This window comes from Vigna umbellata, chromosome 5 (assembly GCF_029865625.1).
Source record: "Vigna umbellata cultivar VRB3 chromosome 5, Vumbellata_1.0, whole genome shotgun sequence".
Lineage (NCBI taxonomy): Eukaryota > Viridiplantae > Streptophyta > Magnoliopsida > Fabales > Fabaceae > Vigna > Vigna umbellata.
The window spans coordinates 24,041,145-24,050,966 of record NC_142169.1 but is presented as its reverse complement, the minus strand read 5'-3'; the positions used below and the strand labels follow the sequence as shown (position 1 = coordinate 24,050,966).

General features: G+C 30.7%; 2 pseudogenes; both read left to right on the top strand.

The window, feature by feature from the left end:
* The first annotated feature begins 2,152 nt into the window (after positions 1-2,152).
* On the top strand, positions 2,153-3,190 carry LOC124845798 (pterocarpan synthase 1 pseudogene; annotated as a pseudogene).
* A 3,228-nt stretch (positions 3,191-6,418) lies between these two features.
* LOC148197979 (pterocarpan synthase 1 pseudogene) lies at positions 6,419-7,574 on the top strand (annotated as a pseudogene).
* The last annotated feature ends 2,248 nt before the right edge of the window (positions 7,575-9,822 follow it).

Below are 9,822 nucleotides of genomic sequence, written 5' to 3'. Positions count from 1 at the left end.
AATAAAAGAACTACATATATATTTCATTTCTCAATACAAATAGTCTAAAACATGAATTTTAATTTAACAAATACATAAGTAATATAACTGAAAGAGATAAGGCTAGAAACATAAATAAAAAAATTATTTATGACATATTTAATTTAATGAAAAAATAATTTTGCACGTAGATATGTCATATATTAGGATAGCTACATTTCAAAAAATAATATTGTTTAGTATATGGTTCCAACCAGGTTCTAATGAAGTCTTGCAAATGTTCTATCCCTTAATTTGTATAATTTAATTTATACATTAAAATATTCCTTTATTATGAATTTTAATTATATGCAAATTGTTTTGAATATATATATTTTTCAATCACTAACCAAAAGTTCAACGTTATAGTAGGATATATGTTGTTCGTGAGAAGACGTATGTTTGCATTTATATCACACATTAATTAACGTCAAATTGTAATTTCTTTTAATATTTTTCTTCATTTGAGACCATGAAAAATCAATATATAATATAAGAATACACTAAAAAATTATAAAATTTTAGAAGTTGTATGAGTATCTAAATTAAAAGTGTAAAACATAGAAAAATGGGTAAAAAATACTAATAAAATAAACAACATATATTAAACTATGGATTTTTGAAAATTCTAGAACATTCCATAAGAAATTGGCCAACATGTTTGTCACTCACATTCCAACAACTTTCATTTTTTAGCATTTTCATTCGAAGTTCATACCAAAAGTTAATGTTGTCAAAATTAGTTGTAACCCGCGAGTTAACTCGGTTCATCATGTGTTTGAAAAAAATGTAATTTTTTATGCAGATTAGTTTTAAATCCGGCTCACTTAGAACTCGACTCATCCGGATTGAACCCGTGGTGAGTCGGTGCAACCCACCTAATTTAATTTAATTATTTATTATTTTGTGTTTTAATATTATTAGTTAGCATTTTTTTTATTATATTGTAGATGGGATAAAAAAAGTGTTTCAAGAGGGAAAAATATTACAAATTTATCTATTCAAGACTAATATTATAGATGGACAAGTGATAAAAAATTATCAACATTAAAACTTATTTATTCGTCTTTTATGCTTGTTTTTGGATTAAGTTTGAATTGTATGATATTTTTTATTTTGAATTGTTTTTGAAGTTTAACATCTTTTTAGAGTGAAATTTATTTAGATTTGAATTAAAAAAATAATATTTTTGTTTTTATTTTAAAAAGAACTTATAATTAAGTGAGCTAGTGAATCAACCCGTTTAACCCACCAACCCGTGGTGGGTTGAGTCGGGTTCGAATTTTATCAGCTTGCTAATAAGTGAACCGAGTTGGGTTGACTCACTAAGTGACCAACCCATAGTGGGTCGAGCCGGGTTACCCGTTTTGATAACTTTACCAAAAGTTATGAAAATTTGAAATTTACAAAACTGAAGGTTAATTGAAAATGCAAAAAGGAACCTTTTAGGACATTCAACAATGGCTGTTGAGTGAAAACACCAACCCTAATGAAAAATGTAATTAGGGAGAATGAAAGCTTCAACAAAATTGAGCACCAGAATGACAAGATGAACTAAAATTGGTTGAAGATGAGAACGCAAATTTTAAAAGAAAAATTGACATAAGACCTATTCATAATAGATGTCAATTAGTCCGTTAATGTCAGTTTTAGGATCAACAAACGTTAAATGAAGTCGGACCTAAGTACTCTGACGTTAATTAAAATTTTTTGGTTATAAGATCCATCTTAAATAACTATTTTGACGAAATATTTATAAAAATTTTGACAAGAATTTTCTAAGATCGAAATTTAGTACTTAGTGGAGAGTGACATTATAAACTTTTTTTTTCACTAATGAATATTTGAAGTGTTATACCATTCTTTAAAAAAAAAAGTTATCTTCAACAAAAGCTGATCCCGATCAAAGCAAAGGTAATTACGAAAGCTTGGATATTGGATTGCAGTCTATCAATTCAATTTGAATGCAACCAGTGTCTTTGGACTAAAATCTATTTATCTAACAACTACTTGTTATTGCTTTTCCTCGTACCTATAGTCTCATGTGACGCGTACCTTACATCAAGTACTTCACACCTCCATTGTTATAAATAGTTCACACCTCCGCTCTTATAATACACCAAAACATACTAACTACACAACAATCTTCTTTCTTCCTAATAGCTACCCTCGTCCATGGCAAATTTCAAAACTTTCTTTCTTCCTTTAACCCTTTCCTTTCTTTTCTCGTCTGTTGTTTCTGGCACCTTCTACCAAAGTATCTCTCCTGATGAGTTACGTGCTGGTGAGAAGCTAACACACATTCGGTTCTTCTTTCATGAATTGATAACAAACGACAAACCCTCGCTGATCATAATCGATCCTCCAAAGATTATGTCAAACGCTCCCCTTCCGTTCGGCTCCATGGTGGTGATCGAGAACCCATTGACGATCAGACCTGATGTTGAGTCGAAAAGGATAGGAAAAGCTCAAGGGTTTTACTTGTCTGCAACCCAAAGAGCAGGTTTGGATTTGGAGATAGTGATGGGGATGACCTTGACATTCTTTGAAGGAGAATTCAATGGCAGCACTTTGAGTGTGTTAGGGAGGAACGAGATCATGCTTCCAGTGAGGGAGATGCCTATTATTGGTGGCACAGGTGCTTTCCGCTTCGCACGTGGCTTTGTTCATGCTCGCAGTGTGAAGGTTGATTACCACAAAGGTGACGCCACAGTCGAATACAATGTCTACGTCTACCATTATTCCTCCTCCTCCACCTCTCCCTCTCATCAACTCTTTAACCACGGCCTTAACTTCATGACAGACCCCATTCTCAGCAAAATATAATTTTTCAATATCCCAACTTCAGTTGCTCAACTTTATCTGTGTTCCAGTTCGTCTATAAACTTTCATAATTTGTATTCAAAGTTAGAACTATCTAACTTATCTGATACAATATTTTCATAAGTTTTATACTAACTTACACACATAGACAAGATATTAGACTGCTGGTGGGAATAAATCTGTGGACAAGTTTTCCAAATTCACGCCGTTTAGAGCTTTGAATAATTCTGCTGTCCAAGTCTTCGAATTGCACCTTATGGGTTTTGATAGGCAACATAGGATTTATTTATGATCAATGAAAGTTGTTGTTTATGTAGAATCTATGATCAACTGAATATTCATTTTGAAACTTGCTTTAGTATGCTTTGAATTGCTTGGGGATATGCTAGCTTGAGAGAATTACATATTGTAAAATTGTTCAAGGTGGTATCAAGTATAAAATGTTTTGAGTTATCATTAATTATCTTTATCTTTATACTAGTCTTTCATCTATTTCTTTTATAATTATTCTAAAACATATAGAGGATTCCTCAACTCATCCTAATTGGTGCAAGGTCATGCTTCATAAAATAAGTGTTCAAAATAATGAAACTTGAGAGCTCTTCCCGTTGATATATCAAAAATTTGTTGTTTGGTTGAAGGTGAGATTTTGTCATCAAATTTGGTCTTCATGGGATTATTGATTGTCTCAAAGCTCGTCTTATGACCAAATATTGCACAAAATTTTGGTTTGGATTATGACTTTTATTTGCTTACATGGTTGCTATTCAATAAAGACCTCTTTACCAATTAGATGTCAGAAAAGACTTTCTTAATGAAGATTTGCAAGAAGAAATATATGGAGCAATCTTTAAGTTTTATTGCTTAAGAGAGAGTCTTCTGGATTGATATGTTGTCTCCGTAAATCTTTATAGTCTCCCAAGACTTGGTTTGAAAAATTTAATAGCATTGTTCAATAATTTGGTGTGACTCGTGGTGAGACAGATCGTTCAGTCTTTTACCGTTACTAAAATTCTATATGTATATATTTAGTAATATATTACATTGTTCATACAACAATGACAACTATGACATCTTCCAAATGAGATTTCAGAGCAAAGATATTAACAAACTCATTTCTTGGGGATTAAGGTGGCACAATCCAACAATGATATTTATATCTGAAAGGAAGTATGCATTTGATAATTTGGAAGAAACTGTGTTAATGAGCTCAAAGCTTGTTACCATACTCATGAATCTCAATATTAAACTCTTACCTAATCAGGAGAAGCATTTCTCATATCTTAAGAAGTACAAAATATTTATTGAAAAATTGAACTATCATAGTTACTTGTCATAACATTTCCTTTGTAGTCATTTTAGTGAGTTAATTTCTCAATTATCCATGTGTAGATTATTGAAATGCTATCATTTGTATATTAAAATACATTAAACGATATCTTGAAAAAAAATTGTTTTAGAGTCACACTACCCATGCTAAAATTGTCTATCATTCATTCAGATATTGATGGAGTAAGATTTCCTTCTTATAAAAGGTCACTTCTATATATTAAGTTTCTGATATCTTATTTTTTGAAAGAGCAAGAAAAAACATGCTGTGACAATATTAGTAAAAAACAGAATATAGAACTATAATTTTAGTTACTTATGAACTTTGGTTTAAACAATTACTTAAAGTGTTGTAATTTGGAGATTTCATTCTAATAAACCATAAATATTTCTGGTAGTAACAACAACTTCTATTTCCGTAATAATTTCACCTAAAAAGTACATAATTTTCCAACATCGTTGTAAAACACATTAAAAGTATTGATTCTATCAACATCTACAACTAAATTGTTTAACTTTTATTGGAGATAATTATATTCGAAAGATTTCAGATAATAGTATTCTTGCACAAAATATTTGACTAAGATAATTCCTCGCAATTAATTGTTAATCTTCAAGACTTTTTTTTTTGTAACATTTCAAAACATGCGTTTTTAACGTTGGTCCTAAAACATATCTACAAGTGCCGTTGTTTGAAAAATGTTTAAAGCTAAAATTTTCTTTCAATAGTCAATTGTTGCTGTTTGATAAGTCAATAATAAATTGCTTCTACGTCCAAACTGACTAATTTCCTATTAAAATGAATAAATAATTGCAAGTCTTCATGCAGCAAAAAGAAATTATAAATTGCCAATAAAATTTACATTGTGTTTTCTGTTCATTTTTGCTTTGATATGGGAAAGCAAAAGAAAATAATCTTCTCTTAGAAAAATTTGAATTACAAAGTAGACTGGTCCAATCATAAACCTGTTCCGATTTTATAGACATCTCCTAACATGCTTTAATTTCTAGAAAGTGTTGTTTGTCAATAATTCAGTTTCATATGATGCTGTAAGAAGGAATCAAAATCAATTCAACCATCCACCTCTAAGTAAGGTTAGACAACCATTATGTTAATTTTGTTATAATATTAAGTATTGTAAAAGGCATAATAGTTTTATATTATTTAACTTGTTATTCTTAAAAGGTTTATAAGCTAATAAATCTTTATACTTTCAAGATTGAGGAATTTAGTTTTTGTTTAACTAGTATTTTTCGTGATTTTGCCACTTTTAATAAATTTAATAGGATTATAATCCTTTAAATAATTTCCACAAAAAGAATTACAATATTTGTAAAAGATGACTTACTTGTTTTAAAAAGGTTGAATTAAGTTTCATTTGATAATACATGATTAAATCTTTGTTTTGTGACTCGAATAATGTTTTCTTCAAAACGTGCCAAATAAATTGTAAACTTTTACTTAAGTGCCTGAATAAAATAGTAATTTGTATTTTATTCTAATAATTATGTTAATTATTTTAAATGATCCCTGAAATAATTATTTTTATATTTATTTTTGAACAGTTAACTTATTTTTTATTATAATTGTTTTAGTAAAGGTCATAAAAGAACTAAGTATATATTTCATTTCTCAATACTAATGATAATCTAAAACATGACTTTTAATTTCACAAATACATAAGTAATATAATTGACAGAGATAACGTTAGAAACATAAACAAATAAAATTTATTTACCACATATTTAATTTAATGAGAAAAATAGTTTTGCATTTAGATATGTCATATATTAGGATAGCTAGACCTTTAAAAAAATAATATTGTTTAGTATATGGTTCCAACCAGAGTTCTCTTTATTTCAAATCAAGTCTTGCATATTCTCTATCCCTTAATTTGTATAATTTAATTTATACATTAAAATATTCCTTTATTAAGAATTTTAACTGTATGCAAATTGTTCCGAATATATTTTCTTTGCGTAATATTTGACGTGTTATACCATACTTGTTTTCAACAATGCTAGAATGATCTCGATCAAAGCTAAGGTACTTTTGAAATGCCACCATGTAGTCTTCTACTAAAATCTATCAATTCAATTTGAATGCAACCACAATATCTTGTACTAAAATCCATTTATCCAACTACCACTTGTCATTGCCTTTGCTCGTACCTATAGTCTCATGTGACGTTTACCTAACACAAGTACTTCACACCTCCATTGATATAAATAGTTCACACCTCCACTCTTATAATACACCAAAACATACTAACTCTTCTTTCTTCCTATTAGCTACCCTCATCCATGGCAAATTTCAAAGCTTTCTTTCTTCCTTTAACCCTTTCCTTCCTTTTCGCTTCTCTGGTTTCTGGCACCTTCTACCAAACAATCTCTCCCGATCAGTTACGTGCTGGTGAGAAGCTAACACACATTCGGTTCTACTTTCATGAACTCATAACAAACGACAAACCCTCCCTCATCATAATCGACCCTCCAAAGATTATGTCAAACGCTCCCCTTCCCTTCGGCTCCATGGTGGTGATCGAGGACCCACTGACCATCGGACCCGATGTTGAGTCCAAAAGGGTAGGAAAAGCTCAAGGGTTTTACCTCTCTGCAACCCAAAGAGCAGGTTTGGATTTGGAGATAGTGATGGGGATGACCTTGACATTCTTTGAAGGAGAATTCAATGGCAGCACTCTGAGTGTGTTAGGGAGGAACGAGATCATACTTCCGGTGAGGGAGTTGCCAATTATTGGTGGCACAGGTGCTTTCCGCTTCGCACGTGGCTTTGTTCTTGCTCGCAGTGTTAAGGTTGATTACCACAAAGGTGATGCCACAGTCGAATACAATGTCTACGTCTACCATTATTCCTCCTCCACCACCTCTCCCTCTCATCAACACTTCCACGACGGCCTTAACTTCATGACAGACCCCATTCTCAGCAAGATATAAATTATCCATATCCCAACTTTAGTTACTGAACTTTATCTGTGTTCCTGTTCGTCTATAAACTTTCAAAAATTGTATGCAAAGTTAGAACTTTCTAACTTATTTGGTACGATATTTTCGTAGTTTTATATGTTAATTTACACAAATAGACAAGTCAAGATATTAGACTGCTGGTTGGAGTAAATCCAAGGATAAGTTTTCCTAATTCACCTTGTTTAGAGCTTTGAATAATTCTGCTGTGGAAGTCTTGATACAGTGCAAGTTGCGTAGCTGAATAATGTGCCTCTCGAGTCGTTTTTGTCAGGAGATGTTGACCGTTATGTTTGCTCTGTAATAGAACAGAGAGAGAAAGAGGGAGAAGAATACATGATGAGGACTATAAGAATAATGTCAAAAGAAATTATTTGGAAGTAATTTATTAGTTTATATATATATTGGTGTGTTTGTTCGAAGGTGGTTTGGTTTCATGTACTGCGAATTGCTTGCTTTGTTTTGTGAATATCCCTCTTAGTTTTCTTTACGCGCGATTTTGAAAAAGAAATATTGAGCTTAAAAATCAGGACAAACCTAGATATTTCTAAGGACCGGACAAAATCAATACCTCCTTTATTTTGAAAATGATGAAATATGTGAAATTAGTAGTAGATTTTTAAAATATATTTTAGTGTGTCAAAAATTATTTACGAGTGTATAAAAATTTAAGAGTGTAAAATATATAAAATATACTATAAAATTTTTATAAACTAATTAATATATTTTTAAAAAAATGTTAGGGTGTCTTAAATGTTGTTCGATCATGTAAAACCTTTTTCTTAAAATAAAATAAAACTAAACCAAACCTATGTAAAAGTTTAAAACACATGACCTTTGCTTCTCTTTTATTTTCTCCCCAACTCAAATATGTTTATTCAAAATTCTCATTCAAATTTCATTATCTTTTGTGATAAGAGGTTACGGTTGTGATCGCCCCGAATTCTTTAAGTATAATTAAACAAAATATCCTTTTGGGTAAGTTGAAATTTTAACCTCCTTTGATATCTAATATATTTTGGTAGTATATGCAATCTTTTTTGGGTTGCATGTATTCTTAGAGTCCTTTATTTCATTCTCTTAATCAATGACTCTTTTAATCAATGACTCTTTTAGTTCAATCCAAACATGTTTTCGATGTCTATAGGTTGAAGTATAGGGTTTGTGAGTTTAAAAATAGTTTGGAGTTTTTTTGAGTTGTAGGGTTGTCTTCTAAGGAGGGGGAAACTAAATTAGAGTTCATTATGATTTTAAATCATTTGTAGGTGAATTTTGTATCTTGTGAATTTGAGTTACTTAAAATTTTGATTAACGGTTTTGCTTGATTAGAAGATGAACTAAAGTTGTGTGTTAATTTGGGGTTCTTAAAGTTTTGAGGTAAGGGAAGCTAATTTATTCTTTGAATTATGTTGATTTTAATTTATCTATGCATGTCTAATTAAATGTTGAGATGGTTGAATTTAAATGAAAATTTGTACAGTATTAAAAACAAATCAATCAAATAATAGTTTAAATTTGTTAATCAAATTACTCTTACATTAGTTTTGGTTAATTATATTTACAAGGTCACATTAAAGGGTTTTGATAAGCAACATAGGATTTATTTTGGACTGATAAATGAAAGTTATTGATGTAGAATCTATGATCAACTGAATATTCAGTTTGAAACTTGGTTTAGTATGCTTCAATTGCTTGAAGATATGCTAGTTTTAGAGAATTATTGATTGTACAATTGTTCAAGTTGGTAGCAAGTATAAAATGTTTTGACACACTGAGGTAACAAGAGTGCAAAATATCAATTTGTACAATTGAATGAGATAAAACCTTACATTCTTGCATTATTTGTGATGGCGTTGAGCAGAGTTTAGGGACATTGGGCGCTAGTTTTAAATTTTAAAGTCAATGGTTATTTTTTTGTGGTATGATGTTGCATGATGGTTTGTATCTCTCAATGCGCTCATGTTAGAGAGCTCATTGTGATGTCAGAGCGCCAACCTATGTCATTGAGCCCTTTATGTATAGTATGCTTCTTTGATATCAGTGTTGGACGCACCCTATTCACAGCTAAATGTCAGTCTTTGGTGTTTTCTATTTTACTATTTTGATTATCATGTGACTTTTATGATCTTCTAATTGATGGTTTTATATGTTATTATTGATGTTTATACACTATAACTTGATGTGATTGATGTTGTTGTAGGGATCTAAAAGGAAATCCTATTGGATGTAATTATAGTGTGTGCATTAATGTGAGAGAGTCTCGACTGGAGGTTTATCCTAATACTCTAATAATTATTCAAGCTCATATATAGTGGAATGAATTATATGGTGAGAGAGACATGAGGTTCTGGTCTAGGAGTTTTACTTTAGCTAAAGACTGTTAAGGGATTAATCTTGTGTATGGTAGGATGAAACCCATTGACAACGACTTTACAGAGTAGTAAAGGCTACCACAAGTGCGAAACCACCTAGAATCACACATTGTTGTCATATCCACATAATTGAGCCTAGAGTTATCTTTGAGTGAATGATATCTTGATATTGTTTAGTTTGATGTGTTTGGATGATTGAATTAAAGTGTTATTTGATCTTGTATACTTATATATATGATTTATTTTCCTTTTACCCTTTCTTTGGGTCTAGTTAGTTTGTGTTTATGTTGTCTTTCTT